The following is a 23584-nucleotide window of genomic DNA, read 5'->3' as shown; positions in this document are numbered from 1 at the left end:
TTTTAGGATAAAGAATACATAATTTTAATGAAGCCTCATTATCTTTGGGATCTATTTTTTACTGGTGTATTATCTAAGTTCTTTTAGTCTCATGTTTCTTTTACTTTTACCCCATCCCTTCAGTTTCCTATAGAGAGGAGACCTAAACTTCCTTGTGCTGGAAGTGGGAATGAATTGACTAGGATTCGGTTACTGGGCATGACAGTGAAACCTGCCTTGAGAAGGGCAACTTTGTTAGTTATATTTAGATTGGATCAGAAGAGGAGATGTTCTTCTTTAGATAACAAGTTTGTACCATTTTCCAGTCTGGATTTATGACGCTTTCAAGAATTTAGAACACCTTGAAGAACAAACTCAAAGTATTAGTAAGCACGGTCACACAGAGCAGAGAAAATAGCTAAGGAGGCAAGAGCTCCAACAATACATACAAAAAGTCCTGAGTTCAAACACCAAGTGCTCACTTTAAAATGCTAGGTTTGACTGACTGGACAGGCAGCTACAAGCTAGTGCCATGAGGTATGGAGTCTAGAGGATTGATGGAAAATACTATCTGAGTTCCAAATTCATTGAGGCATTCTATCTCCAGGGGATAAGAGAGTGATAGAGTAGGCCCCCAGTGTCCTCTCTGGAACATATGTGTGCAACCACACACGGGTATGTATATACAAGAGAGGGGGAGAGAGAGAGACTGAGATTTTGAAAACAGATATTTTATTAAGTATACATAAAGAATATATGTATGTATAATTTTAGGAAATATAAGAAATGATTAATACATGCTATAATCAAAGGTATAAATTCCTCAATTTTGCACATTTGTAGGTCCCTCATTCACTGGGAAAAACACCTTAAAGTTATAAATACTTTTAGTTGTTGTCAACAATTTTTAGTAATGATTTGAAATCCTACAGGATATAAAAAACCAATTCAAGAAAATATTCTTCTGCAAAACAGTAAAGCAGTTTGGAATGAAAAGGCCAATCAACTAAAGAAAAGCTCTAAATCATGTTTTATTTTACAAAAAAAAATGAATGTCATGTACACTAGGAAAGATAAATTGATGCTCACATTAAGGAAAGGATTAGATAATTTACGTGATGAATACATAAATATATTCAGCCATAATCTAGTAATCAAAACTATGTTTGCTATTAGTTAATGGACATAGTAAATGATGTTAATTAATAATTTTATGCACTTATTTGTGCAAATTACAAATGTCTTAAAAGACCTTAATGCGAAGCATTGTGGTAATATATGTGTTGTAAGAACTAGGATTGGTGTCACAAAGTTAAGGACAGCAGTTCATACAGAAATGACCAGGAACTCAAAGGGCCTGGAGAGATGATTCAGCATGTACCATTCTCAGAGAGGACCAGGTTACCAGGTTAGTTTCTTTTCCTTGACCTTGGTAGGATGGCTTTAAAATGCCCTTAACGCTATTTCCAAAGAATAGATTTTAACCTCTAGCCTCAGCGGACACTAGCACATACATGGCACATATCACAACTAACACACACACACACACACACACACACACACACACACACACACACACACACACACTAAAAATAAAACTTAAAAAGTAAGATGAAATTACAATGCAAAATTGTAAGAGAAGAAGAAGTCTCTAAAGAAACAATTTTTAAATGGGATGCGAGAGGAGTCTCCTGGAAAAACTGACAGTTTGGATAAAGCTATAATCTGCAGAAGATTAAACAAGTGGTGAGAGCCTGAAATCTTTCTTGTAGGTTTAAGAGAATGTGTAAAAGTTTCTACAGGAAGTCAATAGAACATGTGTATTACAAGAAAAAAAAGATGGCTGCCAGATTTCAAAAAGGTCATGGAGATAAATGTCTATGTCACTGAAAGGCCCTGGCAGCTGCAAAGGTAGAAGAAATAAAGGAAAATGACCAATTACTATGCTCACATACTTTGAAGATGGAAGGCAACTGAGACACTGTGTAGCGTCATTCAAAATGCAATGAATGAGGTGTAGGAAGATATTTGCTTCTCTGACAAAATATTCTTACTTGTAGTTATGACATGGTCTCAGTTTCACTATAAGAATTACACAGAGCAGTGTGATTTCCTAAAAACAATCCTCACATTGTGACATTTGAGTGTGAAATGAACACACTAATCTTCTGTATTTTTTTTTTTCAGTGAAATTGATTTGTCATGATCTGGAATGCACATATAACAATACAAGTTAAAACCATAATTTTTGTTCTCTCCATCCTGAATCACAACCATCAAATGTTTCTAAAATTGCTTCAGAAATAATTGGATTTCAGTAAGCTGTGAAAGAATGCTGTCTGACTTTGTCATCCTGTATGTGAAGATGCCGACAGCAAACCTCAACACTGTGAGATGTCAAAGGCTGGCTCTCCTTTCCATTTGGTCCTGTAGTTTTATTTTCCAAACAGGAACCTCAGGTGTTACAAAGGAGTAATTAGTTCTGTTTGTGTACCTTTTCCTTGTGTGACATGAATGACTGCCTCTCCAACACCAGGTAGGTCGTGGGTGACATACCAAAACAATTATTCCACGAAGATCTAGCTTTAATCGGTGACTTACAGGACCATGGAAGAGGGGTTACTAATAGGACTATGAATGAATCAAAGGCATTTGCATCACCAAAAACCTTACCCCAGTATGGATTATGACTCTCCAATCTGCCTCCTGGAGCTTCCTGCACAATTTGTTGGCAGTGCAAGTGCTCAGAGTGTTTCTTCACCCAAGTATTCATTACTGTTGATATGACCACTGTGAAGGGAACTTGGGATTACTGTACGTTTTGGAACTTCCCAAGACTTGTATGCTTTTTTTTTTACTTCTCAAAACCAAAGGGGATGTTCCAATATGGAGAAAATGGCTACCGGACACTGCCATGGTGTGTGCGTGTGTGTGTGTGTGTGTGTTATAAAGGGCATGGTGAAGAAGACAAGAACATTTGCTCATAAGACATGGACACTATTGATATTAATGGGATGGTGAATACATGGTTAATGTTTCACAGTAATTTTTTTTTTCTCAGCAAGTGTGTTTGGGTCAGAAAAACCTCTGACCAAGATAAGAAACAGGGAAACAGAGAAAAAGTACATCTTTTACTGATGACAAATTATAATTACAATCATGGCCTTACAGAATCCATGGTCTTTAATTGGTTTTGTTTCTGTTAGTGCCTGTGGTTGGCAACAGACTCAGGACAATTAGAAGAGTATGAGATAAATAGAAACATAACAGACTTTTAGGGGGCAAAGGAGGTCATTCACTCGGACTGTGTGGCAAAAGTGCAGCAAAGACTTCCCTGGGCAATGAAAACTATTAGATAAGCTATCCACACAGACCTCAGTATTTCACTTTTATAGTATTCCTCATAATAAATTATAAATAAATACATCATACTATGCTCTGCCTCATTTACAAGGATTAGCGTGTGTCTGGTTTCTCAGATTTTAGTATAGTGGCTAGAGCGCAGACAAAAATTAGAAATCTCGGTTTTGAATAGAATGAAGGTAAAACAAAGAGGGTAGAAAAAGATAAAAAGGGGAGATAGAAAGGAAGAAACAGAGGAAATAATGCAGCTCTATGTGTTTAGGAGCATTGTAATTTCAGGTAGCAGTGTATTTTCCCAGTCCATAATCACACTGGCAAAAGATGAGCACTTCAGAGACTTTCTAGATTTCCTGGTCTAATGAAATGCATTTGTAATAACTTTGCTTAGGAAAAGCCTCATTGACTCTTAGTGAACAACTGGTTATCAGGCTAGAGTCTAGAAAACGAGCTATGCCACAGTGCCAATCATCTCCAGAGGGATTAACATAACTCTGAATGTAAGTAGATAAGAATGTTATTGATGGTTGCTGGTCTCATACATTTATAAAAATCAGGTGTATGTTTCCATGGCTTTACCTGATGAGGCTACAGAATGCACTTCTGGGGAACTGGGGGAGAAAAATCTAGAGTCTCAAGAAGAGTTCTCTTCTCTGTTGGACAGAGTTTGCCACATTAACCAGGGGTTCTCACCTTCTGATTCTCATGTAAAAAAAGAATATTCTCTAATATTGATTGTATTGTCTTAAAGCCATTGGAAGGTCACCTGACAAGTTATGCTGTCTGGTGCAGAGGACAGGAAGTATATTTAGGTCAGAAGAGTACTTCCTGGTGTTTGGAACAAAAATATCTTCCCTGTCTTTGAAATTGAGTTTCGGAGGCCAGGGAATTAATTGCAACTTGTCCATGAAACCAGCTTCCACTGGAAAAAGTCTAGATCTCAGGGCCTGGATTGTGGGACACTTGCATTCCTTTCAAGTCAATAAATGGGTAAATATATTTCAGGTTAGAAAAGGACTTTTCAACAAGAAACAGAAAGATGTCTAATGACATTGCAATGACGATGACTTATAACAGTAATATCCCCACCATGGTCGTCTGTAATTGGCCTTGACCAGGATTTACTAGAGTGGAAATCTTTTCTACAGTGGAGAAAAATGAGCCAAAAGGATTTCCTGTGTACTTTACATCTATGTTGCAAGGCCTGTGAGAAGGATCACAGAAATAGGAGCTTTCCACATGCAGACATCTGAATTTGATTCTCAAGACCCATACGGTAGAAGGTGAAAACCAATTTTTAAGAACTTGTTACATTGCACCTAAGTGTTTGTACACAGATACAGGAATAAATAAAGAATACAAAAAATGAATTTAAAAGTTTAAAATAAAGGACAAATATGAAAATCCATTTTAGAAGCAAATCAAGAAATAGCTAAAATGATTATTTCGCCAGTTTCCTGATGGTTGATAATATTGTCATCTTGACTGATTTGTAATCTCCTAGGAGACAACTTTCTGGGTCTGTCTGTGAGAGAGTTCATACTTGAGATTAATTAAAGGGGAAGACTCAAACCGAATGTGAGGGGCAGCATTCTATTGTTACTCTAATGTCAGACTGAACAAAAAGAGGGGAATGAAATACTGCTTCCACCTGTCTCTTCCTTAAAGCCAATACAATGAGATCAGCTGCCTCCTGCTCTTGCTACAAGGCTTCCCCCGCCATGATGGACAGTAGCCTCAAGCTGTGAGCTGAAAGAAAGTCTTCTCAGGGATTTGGTTGAAAAACTGAAAAAGTAACTCATCTGCCTTCCAATCAAGATTCTGTACCAAATCTACACTGCAAAAACCTCAACTAAGCTATTTAAACTTTCTACACAAAACTTTATCTTCCACCCTATGATTATCATTGCTTTTACATATTTAAGATTAGTGGCTTGCACATTTAACAATGTGAAACACATTTAATTGGGGGCTATAAATTCTATTAATTTTAAAAATATTCTATTTTCAATTATATGTATGTGTATCTCTTTATAGGTATGCACACATGAGTGCAGATGCCCACAGGAGCCACAAACATTGAGTCTCCTGCAGCTAGACTTAATAGAGAGTTATGAGCTGCTTGGCACAAGTCAATGTTTTAGAAACGGCTTTGGGTACTTAGGCACTGAAATATCTCTCCAAAAATTTCTGTCAATTTTATATTCTCCTATTCTTACTGATTGTGTAGCCAAGTTGATGCTCATTGTTGTTGATGGCATAGACATAACATTGTGTTTCAACTCATCAAATCTTCTCTGACACGACACAAGATTCGAGGCAGCCAATTTTCCTATTTACAACAACTACCACCAAGATTCCATGCAGGCTGTTTAGAATCCTCCAGGGTCTGAACATAAAGAAGGCATTATCCCAAAATTAAACACTGGTCTCTGCTTTCAAAATGCTTGCAAATACAGAATATTTGCTAGGTGGCTGAGCAGATGTCACCGTAGTGTACTGTAGAGATTTAAGGAACCTTTAGGATCACAGCATATTAAGAGACAATGCTGGTCTTCTACTGTCTGTTAGTCTTTCTTCAGAGACAAATTTATTTCATTTTAATAACACGCTGCTACAATTCTGGTTGTATCAAAAACTGAAATGTTTCTCCCACCTTAGATAAGGGAAGTATCCTTGTCCATTCTACACACTGCCTTCTGTTCCTACTGATATGTTTATATTCAAGGTACTCTGAGGTTTATATGCAAAATATCTGGAACACGCATAATTCAGCCTGTTGTATTCAGGCAAAGGAGGTCAGTCCCTTGAGGACCATTGTGAAAGCAATAGGCTTGTTTAGAGAAGAACAAGGTAACATGGCCTCAGAATCTAAAACCACAACCTCATTTTCAGTAGCCTGTGTAATTCTTTTTTAATTTATTTATTAAAAATTTCCACCTCGCCGGGCGGTGGTGGTGCACGCCTTTAATTCCAGCACTCGGGAGGCAGAGGCAGGCGGATCTCTGTGAGTTCGAGACCAGCCTGGTCTACAAGAGCTAGCTCCAGGACAGGCTCTAAAGCCGCAGAGAAACCCTGTCTCGAAAAAACAAACAAAAAACAAACAAACAAAAAAAAATTTCCACCTCCTCCCCTCCCCCCATTTACCTCACACTCTCCCCCAACCCCTCCCCCTCCCTCTCCAGTCCTAAGAGCAGTCAGGGTTTCCTGCCCTGTGGGAAGTTTAAGGTCTCCACCCTCCATCCAGGTCTAGGAAGGTGCTCACCCAAACAGACTAGGCTCCCACAAAGCCAGTCCATGCAGTAGAATCAAAACCCAGTGCCACTGTCCTTGGCTTCTAGGTCATCCCTCCTTGTCAGCCACATTCAGAGAGTCCAGTTTGACCACATACTCATTCAGTCCCAGTCCAAAAGACAGAGATGAGGTTTTAATTTGACATTTCTTTCTCTTCCTTCCTTCCTTCCTTCCTTCCTTCCTTCCTTCCTTCCTTCCTTCCTTCCTTTTTTCCCTTCCTTCCTTTTTTTCCCTTCCTTCCTTCCTCCCTTCCTTCCTCTCTTCTTTTCTTTTTTTTTCTTAGCGACAAGATTTCTCTGTATAACAGACTTGGCTGTCCTGGAATTCACTCTGTGGACCACATAGGCCTCGAACTCAAGAGATCAATCTGCCTCTGTCTCCGAGTACTGTGATTAAAGGCATGGACCAACATGGCTGACTGATCCATATCTATCAATGTTAAGAAAATTACTGTACCTAGAAACTAGCCTTCTGTAAAACTATCTAAGTGAACAAATCACTATGGTGAAGAGTGAATGGTATATTATAAACCAAATTCTTGAATATATACACTTACACACACACACCAAACACCACACACACACACACACACACACACACACACACTCCAAACACACATACAGACATACATGCACACACATACATGAAGATATTACTCATGGAGGTAGGAAGAGAGTTTCAGATTCCCTGAATTTACAGGGGATAAACCACCTAATGTGAGTAGTGGCGACTGAACTCAGATACTAAGCATAACCAATATGTGCTCTGAGCTGCTGGACCATCTCTCTCTTTAGCTCTCCAGGCAGACTCTTTGAGGTCCTGTCTACAAAACAGCGATCCTACTCCCACCAGCCTCTTCATGCTTTGGTGATGACTTCTTACTGTCTCAAGCATAGCTTGGAGATACAAAGCAGACCAAAGCACTGGACGACAGAGCTAATGGAATGCATTGGGATCGATCTGCAGAAAAGTTAAAGAAATGAGGAAAGGGCTTTCAGGCCTAACAGGAAATCTTCTCTAGGAACTGTCTGACTGAATATCTCTGCTACATTTATTTAAATGGTAGCACTTTGTAATAGTTAGTAGATTAAGCGGTGCTTTCTAATGTCTGAAATTTATTATCACTGATTGCGGTAGTCTCCTTGACACTAAGGGCTGTGTCTAGCTCATCTCTTACTTCCTGTTACCTGAACACCAAGCCTTCTTTGGAGTAAACCTGCAATGGATGTTGACTGAATTCATCTGATCCCATTGGTCTGGTTCACTGTCTGATGTTCCATGGTGCATTTGAACAAAAGCAAATCAACCGGAAAGAGATTGTGATGCCTTCAAACCTAGTGTCCGTAGCAGAGACTGTGACACATTTGTAAAATTGTATTGTTCAGGAGATCCCTACATCCCAAGGCTTCTAAACTAGTTCTTACTGAGAAGCACTCTCTTCAGTGATTGTCAGTTTCCAACTCATGCAACTCTAGAATAAGCTTCAGTCTGACCAAGCTTTCTTTAGTACCCTGCCTTCTCCTTCTCGGTTGGGGTTCCTTTCCACCTGATATGCACCCCATTCTGAATAGACTTTCCCACAGGACTGATCCCACTTAATTAGCTGTCCTACAGATTGGGAAGCAGTCCCTGATCAGGTGTTAGCTGGCGCTTCCTATGGTGTTTCATCCTGTAAAGCAATTTCAATTTAACAGGGAAATGGGAGGACCAGAATCTTTAGGGCTTAAGAAATCTAATAGAGGTTTCAAGCACCAGTGTGGGAGTTATTTTAGGGAAGGGAGGTCTTTAAAATAGACTAAAATTCACAATAGATCTGGCTCCCTACTCCTGTGACTGGCCTCATTTCCCCAATTTCAAATCCAGATTATAAATGGCTTAAAGTGTTTTGATTGATTGCCCCCCAATTGCATTCTCAAGTTCTCATATTAAAAACATATGTACAGATTATGGTTTTGCAAATTTTACTGTAAAAATATTGATATTTATTTACTGTTTTTTTCTATGATGGACTGATAACATATTATTAGTAAATGTAGATAAATCGGTAGATGACAGCTAGGTAGATATATAACAAATAGATAGTAGACTGAATAGATGATAGGTGATAAATTCATTAAGTGATAGGTGCTACATAGGTAGATGACAAATGGGTAGACAGTATTATAGGTAAATAGAAACATGGTATATCTATAATAGATGGATAGATGATTGTAGTGATATTTTGTTTGTGTTTTAACAAATAAAGCTTACATGAAGATCAGAGTGCAGAGCTAAGCCACTAGAGGCCAGGAAGTAGTGGCTCACAACTTTAATATCAGGACTCCAGAAACAGAGACAAGAAGGATCTCTGTTAGTTCAAGGTCCCCCTGGGCTACATGAGATTGAATCTGTCTAAAAGAGAAACAGAGCACTCACAAAGGTGATCCCAGCACTTGGGATCCCATGCCTTTAATCCCAGCACTACAGAGGTAGAGACAGGAATGATATGGCTGGGCAGAGAGATGAATATACGGCAAGAGGAGACAGAAGCGCAATGCAGTCTGAGGATGCAGTCTGAGGATGCAGTCTGAGGTGCAGTATGAAGCAGTTAGAGGATGAAGCCTGAGGAGTCAGTCTGAGAACAGGATAGACCTTTCAATCTGAGCATTGGTAGAGGTAAAAGATCTCTCTAGTGACTGGACATTCAGCTTCTCTGATCTCTCAACTTTTGCCCCTTAATATCTGACTCTGGGTTTTTATGAAGAACAATTAGAATTTGTGCTACAGATGATACGTAGATAAATTACAGGTTATAAATACATGGATATGTAAATGATGGATGATAAGCCCATAGATTATTGATAAATGATAGAAAAAGATTTGTAGTTGATAGCTAAATAAGAGAGAGATGGAAAAAAGATAAATAAATAAATAAATAAATAATAGGTAGATAAAGAGATAGAAATATATAAACATATATTTAATAGGTATACAGATAGATAACTGGTAGATAAATGGAAAATCATAGATTTTAGATATATTGTAATATACGCTTATATGTGCATATTACATAATATATATATATATATATATATAAAATGTGTATTTTCTGTAAACACTTTCAGAATCTTTTAAAAATCATCTCATAGCCTAAATATTGTGTTATTTGTCAGGTTGATTGATGGTATCATATTGTTGCAAATGTATGAAGTAGGCCAAGGGTTCTTGTTGAAGATTTTCTTGGCTTGGGAGTTCATGTGAGACAAGAAAGATGATGTGAAGCTATACGAGAAGAGCTGTACCAGAAGTTTGCCACCTCATCCATCCCCTTGCATCAATAAAAGTACCGTCACAGTAATTCTCATGGATCCCAACATGCAAATGCTAAATTGCTTTTATTGATGGCAATAATACTTGTATACAATCCATGCACATATATTTATATGCTATTAAAAATTTCCTCCAGGTTATTTATATTGTCTATTTTTATCTAAGTGCCTTTTTTATGTTATGACCACACAACAGAAAAGCTTTACCATACTTATTGACACAATTTATCTTTTTGAATGCTTCTACCTCTATTTAGCTGAATCCACTGGTGTCAAACCTAAATATAGGAAAGGTTCATGAAGCATATATTTTTCTGTTCTTAGGTTAATTATAACTGTTCTTCAAACTTGGTAGTTGAATGTTTTGGTATATTTTCTCATATATTTTCTAAAATTGTAGACTCAAAGCAAATGGTATTTGTTTTTTGCTTTTAATGTAAGTGTCTGTGTGCATGTGCATGTGTGCCTTCTGTGTTTAGAAGCCATAGGAAACCAGAAGAGGGAACCCAACATTCTGAAGCTGAAATTGTAAACGGTTATGAACTCTGTTGTGTTGGTAACTGAACTTGAGTTCTATGCAAGATGAGAAAGCACTCTTAATCAATAAGTTATCTCCACAGTTCAATTATTTGTTAAATGAAATCATTCAGTAATTTCTGCTATAAATGATCAGGCAAACAAAAGTGAAAACCTCTAAAGGATAGCACACTCATTCCTCATGTATACATAATGCACACAATGGCACAATAAATACATCATGCACATACACACACTTACATACTATATATATATGTCATAATATAATATAAATATATATTATATAATATATAATAGTATATAATATATATTATCATAAGCATGACACACGCACACTGGTGAAGAATATTGTGTATAAATTCAAAGAAATGCTTTCTTTATAATTTTTGTATCATTAATTGTCTCTCCTCCTTAAGAGCATGGTGTCAGCACCAGCTGACAATAGAATGCACACAAGTGAGTCCTTACATATCTCCTTAATTGACTACTTAATTGATACTCATTTTTTATAGGAAAATATTTATTGAAAATATTATTCCTCCATGATTGGGCACTGGGGATTAACTATGGCCTGATATCTTTCTTTGAAGAACTTTAGTTTGTTGGGACCACAGAGAAGTGAAAAAGCAATTACAAAATGACAAAGCCCCAGTGGGGAGGCAAATTTCACAGACACAGAGGGCTGCTCTGGTAGGAAGGTTCTCAATCTGCTGGAAACAAACTGAGGTCACTAGTAATTTGTAGGAACACACTATTCAGGAACTACAGTTGTTTATTTTTGTGAGAGAACACACAATTAAGTTTATTTGTAGACAATATTTCAACAATTTTTTTCTTTTTTTTTTGGTTTTTCGAGACAGGGTTTCTCTGTGGCTTTGGAGCCTGTCCTGGAACTAGCTCTTGTAGACCAGGCTGGTCTCGAACTCACAGAGATCCGCCTGCCTCTGCCTCCCGAGTGCTGGGATTAAAGGCGTACACCACCACCGCCCGGCCAATATTTCAGCAAATTAAGAATCGATTTTATATAACATATCTTAGGGATTTAAATTCTGAACTCAGCAAACAGATGAAAAGTTCTAATTAATGCAGCATTTTTAATGACTTATCTCAAATCAGGATTAAGACCGAATTCAGAATTCACATTTTTCTATAAAACATTATGCCTGGATAAATATTTCAAGCCATGGTAAATTCTGAGCTTTTAGGAGTCTGAATGTTTTCCCTATGAAGACATGATAAATGTTGAAGGTGACAGATACATTTACCCCAGTTTAAAGAATAACTACATGTAACAAAACATTGTGTGGTGTCCCATAAATATGTACAACTTTTATGTTTTTAGGTTATTGATTTGAATTTAAATGTCTTAGCTATTAAAATCTCCCTAAATTAGGAGGCACATTCAGTCCCACTTATGAAGGAGGCAAGAAGAATGGCATAATAGGCTCAATAAATAGTTATTTTCAAACAAGTAGATTAGTTTAGCTTTCATCCCTCATCAGAGAAATCCCCCCCCCCTGTTTTTCTGAAGTGAATTTAGTGATGACCAAAAGGCAGAAAAGAGTGTGTGGAGTGCTCATTCTCATATGGGACATTTACATCACAGCACTCCCTAAAGAGTGTGTGGAGTGCTCATTCTCATATGGGACATTTACATCACAGCACTCCCTAAAGAGTGTGTGGAGTGCTCATTCTCATATGGGACATTTACATCACAGCACTCCCTAAAGAGTGTGTGGAGTGCTCATTCTCATATGGGACATTTACATCACAGCACTCCCTAAAGGTGGAAGGAGCTTAAAAGAAGAGGGACAGAAAGTCTGTAAGAGTCAAAGATCCAGGAAACCCAGAGAAAAACAGTATCTTCTGGACTTAATGTGTACTAAGACTTATGAAATCTCAGCAGCTGTGTGTGCTAGACAAGATCCACACAAGTGCAATCTAGTCAATGATCCAGCATGTCCCTACTATTAGCTGAGACACTACAGGCAGCGGATGCTGGTTAATGAAGAAAGAGAATCAGTTTTTTCTTGTTTGGGCTCCTGCTAGGTTGCACATGCTGCAGTGTGTTTGTGTGTGTGTGTGTGTGTGTGTGTGTGTGTGTGTGTTTCAAAAAAAGACATGAAGTATAAAGTAGGGATATTGGTACGGGAGAAGGGACTCAAGAGGAATAGATTGGAGGAAAAGAAAATATATTCATGTGTGAACAAAATAAAATTTTAAAAAGGAAACCAGGGAAATACCATTATATTAAACAGAAGCACAATTTTAAAAGTATCCAAACACAAAACCTACTTTAAATATTGAGCATATTGAGAGGAAAATATCTTCCCATAAGAGGTTGGTAATTTTCTGAATGTCATAGTAGAGAAGCCCATGTGTTTGTCTACAGATTTCATCTTCATTTTCCAATGAATCTTCCTGTCTACAATTGAGATTTACAATATTATTAGGAGATATGAATAGTAAAATTGTTGCAATAATGAAACACACCAGAATATATGTCTCACTCAGGGACCAAATAAAAATGTATTGATTTAGCAAAACTGTCAAATCTGGGGTTATTATCTATTATCCTCATGCTGCATGTTATAGATTGCCTGGGAATTTTTTATCCTGAAAATATGCTTATCTGTCCTTTCATGCCATTGTCAGCATCTTCCTTTATGAACAGTAGCAACTGCTTTATCCTCTGTGTTAACTCATATAATATACAACCCTCTTCTTTTTCTGACGGTATTTATCTTCAAGCCCAGCCACATGTGTGAAATTCCATCACTGAGGAGGAAAAGATGGATGGATCCCAGGAGTTTTCTGGCCAGTTAGCTTTGCCTACTTCCTGAACTTTAGACCAGTAAGGAGATCTTATCTCAATGAACAAACAAGGTGGGAGGCACCTGATGAATGATACTCAAGGCTGTCTTCGGACCTCTACGCATGCAAACACACACAGGCTCCAAACTATAAGCTAAAAAAATGAGATTTCTCTATTTCCCTGTCACAGGGGGATCTATGTATATTACTTGTAGGGTTCTCGTTGTTACTTAGCTTCTCTGGGGTCGTGGGCTATAGGCTCTTTATCTTTTGCTCTACAGCTCGTTTTCACCAATGAGTGGGTACATACCATGCTCACCTAACTGGGCCTGGGTTACCTAACTCGGGATGTTTTCCTCTAGAGAAAATTGGGAGTGTGTGGGTGGCAGGAGAAGGGAAGGCAGAAGGGGAGGAGGAGAAGAGAAGGAGAAGGAGAGGAGAACAAGAAAGAAAGGGATGCTTGAGATTGAGAAAGGACAGAGATGGAGAACAAGGAAAAAGATATCTTGACTGAGAGAGCCATTATGGGGCTAGTAAGAAACCTAGCACTAGAGAAATTCCCAGGAATCTACAAGGATAACCCCAGCAATAAAAAAAAAGACCTTAAGCAACACTGGAGAGGATCCAAATAGGCCTTGCCCTGTAGTCAAATTGATGACTATCTCAAATGTCATCATAGAACCTACATCTAGCAACTGATGGAAGCAGATACAGAGAACCACAGTGAAGCATTGGGCTGAGCTTCCAAGTCCAGTCAAAAAGGGGTAAGAGTGAGAATATGAGCAAAGAGGTCAAGACCATGATGGGGATACCCACTGAAACAGTTTACCTCAGCTAATGAAAGCCTTCCAACCCTAGCCTGACAGCAAGGTAACCAGCAAGAGGACCAACTAGGCCCTCTGAATGTAGGTGACAGTTGTATGGTTGAGGCAGACTGTGGGGCCACTGGCAGTGAGACCAAGATTTAGCCCTATTGCTTGCTCTGGCTTTTTGGAACCCATTCTCCTTGGAGAAATGACTTGCACAGGCTAGATATAGTCGGGAGTTGATGTGGGATTTCCCTCTGTATGCTGTGATTACCATTGGTAAATAAAGGAACTGCTTTGGGCCTATAGCAGAGCTATAAAGGAACCAAGCTAGGCAGAGAAAACTCAACTGAATGCTGGGAGAAAGGAGGTGAAGTCAGAGAGAAGTCATCCAGAGCAAAAGGGACCTTTACCGGGTAAGCCACAGCTACGTGGCAATACATAGATTAATATAGATAAGTTGAATTAAGATATGTGTTAGCCAATAAGTAGTTAAAGCTAATGGGCCAAGCAGTGATTTGAATAGTATAATTTCTTTGTGTTTATTTTGGGGCTGAGCTGCTGGGAACCAACAAGCGGCCTCCCCCAACAGGGAGGGCCTTGGTTCTGCCTCAAAGCACTATGCTAAACTTTGCTGACTCCCCATGGGAAGCCATACCCTCTATGAGGAGTGGATGAGGGGTTGGGATGGGGAATGGGAGGGGGTGCGAAAGGGGAAGGTGGAAGGAGCAGAAGTAGGGGAGGGTGTGGGAAATGGATTTTACATGAAAAAAAAAAGATTTTTTAAAAAAAATAAATTAAAATTTAAAAAATGAGACTTCCTACAAAAATGACATTTAGTTTTATATATCAAGTATATTTCAGAATATATCCTAACCCTCACATAGAGGTAAATTTTTGTGGTTTCATATATGTTTTATTTTCCTCTGGCCAAACTATTATTTTCCATGTTCCACTTTCAAATTGTTCTTCAATGAAGATACAAAAAACGACCCAAGTAAGCCCATTCCCCTGTTGAGAAACAGAAAGCAAGCAGTCAGGTATCAGTTTTGTGCAGTTTTCTTGTTAAGATTTACTTTTAATTACAATTGAGCTCAATAATCTAGGCTCAAGGAATAAATTCTTTTCCTGCAATTAGAAATTCTCCATTTTAAAGATTGGGTTTATTGACCAGTTTCACAGTAGTTAACTTAGGAGGGTGTTCTCCAGTAGCCAACTGAGGGGGAATTTATCTCATAGTCAGCACTGGGCAGTATATTTCCCTTGTTAGTTCTTGCTAGAATGGGAAGGTGTAATTTTTTTTTTTTTTTTGGTTGTCATGTTTCTCTAAGGTACAAAAATGATATAATAGAAAATTTCCTTTGTTTCTGTGACTTTTTATATTCCATTTCTTTGTATAAAAGGGACTAATGTTCTAGCACACTGGCAGAGTACATACCCTTCAGCTCCATCATCATTGTATGCTACGTGGTTTGAGAATCATCAGAGGTCATCATAGGATCCCATTGTCAAATATACCAAGTACTCCTGCAGTCTCAACCTTAGGAGGCTGAGGCATGAGGATTAAAATGCAAGATAGTCTCACATATTGTGTGTGTAATTTTAACCAGTGTTACATGAGATTATATCTCAAAAAGCAGCCCTCGCAAACTATTTTGTTGTTTTGACACAAAAGAATTCCTCCTGCTAATTTAATATTTGTGAATGAAATACTGCCTGTAGAGGTTCCAATATCATGGTCTTGTGTGGATTAGGGTAGACGATAATTAATGAGTTGCCTTTAGTTGATTTTTATGTGAAGACTCCTTAACAGCTTTGAGTTTTCATTCCTCTCCTCCATTTCCCTGATTTATTCTCTGTCCACTCATCTATGCCACTGAAAAATGAAGAATCACTATGTAAAATATTTAGCATATTAAAATAGCAGTGATAATATTTTTGACTATAGTTTGATCAATAAATCCTTCACTCTCTTGTCCAGCGTCTACCAGAAATATTCATTGTCAGGGTTTGATACAGGACTGAAGAAAATGATACAGTTCTATAAAGAAGGTTTTTTATAAACTGTGGATTGCTCATTTCTAACTGAGACATCCATATCACACCTTCTTCCCTAAGTATCAGAGACTACTGAGGAAGAGAGGGCAAGAGGTTGAGAGAGCCAATGGCAATGGGTGTCTGCAGCAACACAGCCTTTGCAGGATTTGACATTTGCACAACACAGTTGGGAATCCATTGGTAACGGGTAACACCTTCACAAGATCACATCAACTGAAATTTCAGCATGGACTGGGAGGCACACATGAAATACCACCCCTAGCTGAAGAGCTATTTACAATTAATAAATTCTGGAGAGGGAGGACTTGAGAGACTACCTGTATTCTAATAGATAATCCAGCATCCATGAACATGAAGACAGCACCAAATATGTTCTGGGATTCAACCCCAAAAAAACAGAGGACATGAAGTTGGATGGGAAAAGTGCTGGTAAAAGGAAAGAACTGGAAGGAAGAAAATAATGTGGGCTTGATCCAAAAAAAATATATGCAAATATGGAAGTCTCAAGCAATTATTTTTTCTGAGACAGGATTTCTCTATAGCTTTGGAGCCTGTCCTGGAACTAGTTGTTGTAGACCAGGCTGGCCTTGGACTCACAGAGATCCACCTGTCTCTGCCTCCTGAGTTCTGGGATTCAAGGCATAAGCCACCACCACCAAGTAAAACAATTTTTAAAATGTTCAAAGGCCTTCACGTAGTGGATGTGCTAGATACTTGAAGAGACAGGAATGGTTGAGAGAAACAGAAGTCATGAAAACAGAGAGGAAGACTTTACTAATTGAGAAGAAAAGAGGGAAAAATAGAAATACAGCAAGAATATTTAGTCTAAGTAGAATTGAGATGACTCAACATAAATTGTTATTAGTCCTCACATTCTGTTTTGATGCAGTTAAGCATTACAGTGGCAATCTTATTCCCACTGTTCTAGAGCGGCATTTTTTCCCTAAATTTATTGTGGATAATTAGAAGCCAGTTCTGAAGGCGTAAGTTCGTTTTAAATATCGAATGTAAATAGGTCTTAGCTAGGTGATTTTTGAAAAATAGAAGGAAGAGGAATGGTGTAAAAGAGAAGGAACACACCCCATCTCATGTTCACATGAAGCCATAGTCAATGGTTGAAAAAAATTGCATTGCAGAGTGTGCATATTATTCCACAAATAAACACCAGATTTTAAGGTTAGGTGACAGGAAATGGGCCATGTCACGTCTTTGTTGTGTTCAGGAGGCTTCCTCGACTCCACTGCTACTTGGATAGGCTAAGAGTTTAATAGTACTATTGGGCTTTATATGATTTCCTGAAGGACCACATGTCAAAATTAACCTGTTGCCCATAAATCAAAGTAAACAGTATTAATTTGGTTGCAATTGGAGTGAGACTGATAAGTGGAAGCTTTCATCTCAAACATCTGTGGAAGCGGAGACTTTTTTATATTAGAATTTAAAAACTACATTATAAGAGTAATTTAAATCATAGCTTACACCTGCTATTTAGTAATGCTGATTGCAGAGTGCTTAATAAGTTTATAAATCTACCTTTAAAAGTGACATTATCACATTTACCAATCATGAGGAAATTCAATGGTCTGGAACATAGACTGAGGAGGGGTTCATTAAAAAGAGAAACATCAAATGCCAGATGCCCAATAATTCCTGTTGCTCCACTAAATGCTTTTTTTTTCCCACTTTTACTTTTACTGCATGCTGCTGATGCCGATTTACCGGTTCCCCGTGGCCGTTTTAATTAGCTTTCCACCTCTCCTGTGAGATACTCTGATTGCATAATGGGTTGAGCTAACTGAGTCTACCCGTGGCTCTACTATTTTTTCATAGAAATTTAGTAGATGAAAGAAAATCTTGCATCTCTTGAATTCATGTGATTCTTCAGTAAGTAAATCACTGAGACATCACAATAGAATTACGACAGACAATTGGCATATCTAGCAGTTGTGTAATTCCAACATGTCTTCTGAAGACACGTTTTCCTGGCTAAATTTTCTTAAAGATAAGTGTTTTGGATTGGCTCATAAATGATTTAAATTTGTCATTTTCTGAAGTGGAATGCAAAGTGCCCAACAGAGAAAGTCTAATACTTGTTAGAATTTAATAGATTTCAAAATTACGGTGGTGAAATACAGGTATACCTAATTGCATAAAACACTACAAATATTAAATATCAGCTAGCTGAAAAGGGATGATGGAAAAATTAAGAGCACAATCAGTAAAGGCGTGTGCTTTTCCCCCAGCCCACGATTATAACAATTTCAAATTGGCTTTTCATTTCTACAAATGAGTTCTGTGACCATACTGTAAAGGAGATTGGCTTGCTGAGTCACAAACCCGAACATCAGACTGAATTTGTGGCACAATAAGAACTGCTCTAAGAACCTTTCTCCTTATAGAACAATAAACCAAAATAGAAATGGCAGAATCTTATTTCTCTAGGAAAGACAACAGATTGTTTCAGGGGACTCATGTGGAATATAAAAACAGATCCTTTAAATGATAACAGTGAAGCACATTGTGCCCTACCTAAATACAAGCCAGTTACTGAAATGATACAAACAAAAGATGTTAGAAACATTTTCATTCTTCCTCTTGCTGGTTAAAAAAGAAAATGGCTACGAAATTTCTGTTTATAAATTGTGTATCTCCTTCTTGTTTAAATAGTAAGAGATAGACTTAATTGCTTCCTAAACAAAATCTCAAACCAACAATTAATCATATTTAGTGATAATCATTGCAAAGTAAAGGCAAGGTTTAGTCTGAATTAGGTATCAGCAGGATGGTAATTAAATACAATGTTTAAGACATACAGCTCTTAGGGGACAAGAACAAGGCTCAAGAAAGGACCAATATAGGCTCAGTCCAATTTTATAAGACCTTCCAAGTGGTAGCCTTACTAGCGACATTAAAAGTCATTTGCTCAAGGCTGTGGACATAGCTCAGTGTATAAAAAGCTTGCAGTACAGGCACATGAATGAAGACCTAAGTTTAAATCCCAGCATCTATGTAACTGTGTGTGCTGTAGCATGTGCCTATAACCCCAGGACTGCGAAAGTGAACAAAGGTGTTTACTGGGGCTTTCTGTATCAGCCAGTCCAGTCAGAAGTCAGTGAGAGACTTAGTCTTTGTGTGTGTGTGTGTGTGTGTGTGTGTGTGTGTGTGTGTGTGTGTGTCTAAGTATATACAACATCCACACCCTTAAGGAGGGGTGTTACTAGTAATGAACATTTTAAAAGTAGTGACTATTTCCAACACAGACCCAGAAATAATGTAATCCTCCAGAGGTTCTCACATTACATTCTTTGTTTACACATTAGTGCATCTCAAATTCCTGAATTCCCAGTCTAACTTGGGATGAGATAAATCATAGAGTTTTATAGGTAGTTTAATCTAGCTGCCTGATTGGCAGCCACATTACAATAGCATTCACATGTTTTGGGATGATGAGTCTAAAATGATATGACACATAATCTTTCTTCTGAGGTCTCATAAAATGCAGGCCGCTTGGTCTTGCACCAGGTTACCTGATCAATCAATGCTGGTGAGGTATGAACATTTGCAGGGTTAATGGGTATATAGGTAATATTCATCTCTGAGAACTGTCTTACACCATATAATAAGCCAGCATTTTCTATGAATGTCAGAATAATAAATATTAATATTGTGATCCATATTTTGCCTTTTGAAACCAGACATCTAAGCACAAGAAATGCAAAAAACTATAAAAAACACTTTTAAGCAAAGAAAACTCTACTTTTGAGCAATCAAATTTTAATTTTGTATAATTTCTAGACACCAGGAAATAGTGGCCATAATTTTATCTTTTTCATCCATTTAAACACTTACATAACGTTGTTCGTTCATGCTCTTTGCAAAATATACATTTCTCAGGAAACCAGATGACCATATTCAAGAAGCAAGAATGAAAATGAAAGATTCTGAGGCAGAAGTATATTTGGCATGTGCTAGGAACAGAGAAGAAGGTACCGTGTCAACAGAAAGAAGGCAGAGAAGGGGAAGCTGTTAAATTGGGGCATTTATATGATGCACAAGGTCATAGGCCATTCACAGACTGTATTCTGGTAAACAAATAACTTACAGCACAGAGATAGAGCCATCTGTCCCTCTCTGGCTACCCCGTGTTATTATGAGACTAAAACTGTAGAGAAATAATGGAGATAGGAAGCAGGAGAAGTCAGGTACTCCCTTAGTTATCCAGATAAATACTCTGGGATTGAACTCAGACAGTGTGATAGCAGCAGGGATAGGAGAAGTGTGTGTGTGTGTGTGTGTGTGTGTGTGTGTGTGTGTGTGTGTGTGTGTGTGTGTAAACCACCTATGCTCATGCTGATAGATGCTCTGTGGGATAAAAGAAAAATGAAGCAAAGGCAGTTCTTAGTCTTTCCATCTTGGAAGCTGAGTGAATTGTAGGACCAATTACTCAGCAGTAGTCATTAGAGGAAATTGTGGATCCAATTACTCAGCTGTAGGCAAGAGAGAGAGAGAAACATGAACTGTGAAAAAGAGGAACTGTCGCTTCCAAAGGGAGATAAAAACAAAACAAAAAATACACAGAGGCAGTCACCAAGTAAAGAACTCAGTGAAAGAAGGATAGGACCCCTGGGAAGATGTGCAGTGATGAGGAGCTCATGCAGACTTAGTCTTAGCTGTGACAATGGAGGTTTATGTACAGCTGTTGCTCTGACTTGTGAAATGTTGAGTGATATGCAAGAGACATTGGAGTAAAAATACTAGGGGCAGTGTACAGATTGTTCTAAAAGAGTTTTGCTAATAAAGCTAACGAGAATGGGAAAGAAGGTGTCTACCCTCTGTATATACATCTGTTGGTAAAAATAAGAAATATGGTGTGCTTGCATTCCAGTGTGTGTTACACAGACAAGAGGAACTGGATGAAGGATGATATATAGGGAAAATAGCTGATTTAGATTTGGGGGTTTGTTAGAAGGGATTTCTTCATGTTGACATCTGGAGTGACTTGCCAACACAAAATAGATCACATAGGGTAACAGGAGAGAGATGGCAGCTATTCATGAAAACTTTATGTTTTTACATATCATGTAGATTATATCTATTTCTATACACATGCATATGTGTATGTCTAATTTTTATTCTACCAGACTACATGATAGGAAGCTGACTAGTTCCCAAATAAGCATTCATAGGCTGGATATGTGTAAACACTGGTAGTTTCTAAGTCCTGAAACCCGGAAATCCAGGCCAAGCATGACCAGTGATAAAGCTCAGGCTGAGACTGAAATTCTGGATTTTCAGGGAAGAGTCACTAGTAAGTTTGTATTCATAGGTGAAGTGGTCATGGGTGTGAGCAGCAACAGAAAATACAACACAAAATAAATTAACACATCTGCTTGGGAAGAGACCAGTGTACAAATGCCTGTGTCTTCCTATCTCCAACAGCTCTCCAAGCCTTTGGATGTTGACACCCATATTCAGAGTGGAATTTTTCTTCATTCAGTTTGCTGAGACACACAATACCCCTTCAGAAGAATTATTTACCATTTTCTTACACTTGCTTTTTCAATCTAGAAAACCAAAAGTAACCATCGCATCAGGCAAGCAGGTGCACAAACTTTTTAGATTAAGCCTGCTTTTTCTGTGGTGTGAAGATGGCAAAGATGGTCCCTAGATCTCTCCACACCACCTTTGAGTTGACCTAAGCGAGGAAAAAAAGTGAAGGACAGCTGTTTCATGAAGGATTGCTGAGGGATGCATCCATTCAAAGACAGCATGATTGCAAAATTTTCAGAGAATAATCTCTTGAAATAGTGTGTTGATGAAGATATATTTGAAATGCAGAGGTCTGGGATTCAGATACAGCTTCAAGTATGTTGTACCTATCCTATGCAGTGATATGTGCTTCAAGTACACCAGAGTTTACCTCTAGTCACTGCATCCATATACACACAAGTACACCCAAACCAACCTACACATAAATGCACACACATATACATAGGGGGAAAAGGAGATACATGCCTGTATTACTCAGAGCTCTCTAGATTAACAGAACTTTTAACATATTCATATACAGCAAATCTAACAATGGCTGCCTATGAAGAATTCAGTGGTTGTTCAGCCCATAAGACTAGATGTCTTAGCTGGTCTTCAGGATAAATGGGAATCCCAAAAATGTAGATTCTGATGATAATGAAGGGATAAACTTACTAGTGAAGGCAAAAGAAGGTAGGCAAAAAGAGAAAGCTTCGTTATTTCACGCCCTTTATATAAGCTTCCAGAAGAAGACATGGCCAAAGTAAAAGATTTGGATTAAAGGTTTATCTTTTCACCACAAAAGTCCAGATTAGAAATGCATCTTCCCACTTTAAAAGATTTAATTTAGAAAATTCCATGTAGGTGTGTCTGGTCATTTTAGTTAATTCTGTATGTAGTCAAGTTGACAACCAAGAGAAGCCATCACAATGTCCAAGGTCAAATTACTTTTGCATTTACTTGATAGTGGGAGATGTCATGGATGGTGTTTAGAAGATTCTGGTGAAGAAGTGTGTTTGGCTCTGAGAGCAGTCTTAACAGCACAAATAATGAATGGACGAGGAAGAAGAATCTTGCATTGGCATTGTGATTCAATTAGAAAACATGATTCTTTGTGATTAATGTATTTTCCTAGGAGAATTTGTGCAGATGGAGAGTTGGGAGGGCTAGGTTTGAAGCTAGGACATCATCAGATGTGCAGTGTTCCTGGACTATGGTGGTTGACTGACTCTTTCAGAGAATGCCATTTGACTCCTTAGTAGATTGACCTGTGGGAATCCATTCCTGAGTCTGGTGTCAAGCCTTGCAGCTTATGAAATCTATTCTAGAATGCATGTGTGACGTGAAGTTTGATTCCCATAAAGGAAACCATATGGGCAACTGATAACTTTGAGTGAAACAATTACTAACAGGGGATCCTTGTGGGTGAATCCCTATAGGTAAGATGCATAGAATGTCACGTTATATGACAATAGTCAGCTTAATGTCATACCAGTAAGGTAAAAAATTTTGCTTTTCTGTTCATCACGTGGGGAGAAAAGTTTCATAGTTGTTTTGGTTTTAAATGTGGAAAAATATAAGGATTAACTAATGGGTTTAGTAGTTATGAGATAGTTTCAAGTAATCATGACAGAGATCCAGGAAAAAAACCACCATGTTCAAGCATGGCTGCTCCCAGCCATGAAGTTTTTCAAATGAGTACCAGAGACTTTTTGTCAAGTACACATTTTGTATTGTTTGTTTTTAATTGGGGAACTGCTACAACCCTGATCAACAGGCTTAGACAGAACATTTTGAGATGACAAACTGGTCAGGTGATCATCACAACCCATTAATTACATTATAAACCATCAAATTGCTTGAAAATACATTTCCTTATCTTTGCCTTCATCATTATCT

At 38.0% G+C, this 23584-nt stretch overlaps 1 protein-coding gene across 1 annotated transcript in view; it reads left to right on the top strand.

The window, feature by feature from the left end:
* Positions 1-23584, top strand: part of Lrrtm4 (leucine rich repeat transmembrane neuronal 4) — a 785026-nt gene that overhangs the window by 141945 nt on the left and 619497 nt on the right. The window lies entirely within an intron of this gene.

This window comes from Arvicola amphibius, chromosome 2, assembly GCF_903992535.2.
Source record: "Arvicola amphibius chromosome 2, mArvAmp1.2, whole genome shotgun sequence".
In the NCBI taxonomy this organism is placed as follows: Eukaryota; Metazoa; Chordata; class Mammalia; order Rodentia; family Cricetidae; genus Arvicola; species Arvicola amphibius.
The sequence above is the reverse complement of the archived record's forward strand: the minus strand, read 5'-3'. Positions and strand labels throughout refer to the sequence as shown.